This window comes from Diaphorina citri, unplaced genomic scaffold (assembly GCF_000475195.1).
Source record: "Diaphorina citri unplaced genomic scaffold, Diaci psyllid genome assembly version 1.1 scaffold46087, whole genome shotgun sequence".
In the NCBI taxonomy this organism is placed as follows: Eukaryota; Metazoa; Arthropoda; class Insecta; order Hemiptera; family Psyllidae; genus Diaphorina; species Diaphorina citri.
The window spans coordinates 1-514 of NW_007423407.1; the positions used below are offsets into that span (position 1 = coordinate 1).

General features: G+C 37.0%; 1 long non-coding RNA gene across 1 annotated transcript; it reads left to right on the plus strand.

Moving 5' to 3' along the window:
• The first annotated feature begins 8 nt into the window (after positions 1–8).
• Positions 9–514, plus strand: LOC113473591. Its single transcript, XR_003395527.1, has 3 exons — positions 9–52; positions 275–346; positions 499–514. It is a non-coding gene; the product is annotated as an uncharacterized LOC113473591 (long non-coding RNA).

The following is a 514-nucleotide window of genomic DNA, read 5'->3' on the forward strand; positions in this document are numbered from 1 at the left end:
CAGTACTGGTCCAATAGCCTCATCCAAAAGCTCTTCCCTTCTGGAATACCAGGTAAAGTACCTACCTAATTACACTTTCAGTAAATGGCTTCCTGAGCCAGCCTGTTTAGCTTGCCTTTCAAGTGCACATCCACAACAGCAAGCATAGACCATTGCCAAGACCATGAACCCTTGCAGCAGGGTGTCCACAATGGAGTCTGGAACCTTCTGCTTATTTAGATAAGCTTGAAAATTTTGAGATTAGAATGATATGATCCTATGCATTTATTTGCAGATGATTGGAAGAATAATCCCGAGTTCAAATCATACTTGCAGAAACTTGGCAGCAATGGTGTGGAACATTTGAGTGAGTATTGAAGACCCATTAAAAAAATCTAGAAATTTTTGATTGCAACCTATATTACTAGGTAGGTAAGTACCTAACTATATTAAAGAAAAAACTCATTTTCTTAGTATTAATTAGGTAGTACTTGACAATTTACATTTATTTTCTTTCAGATAAAGAGGTGGATCA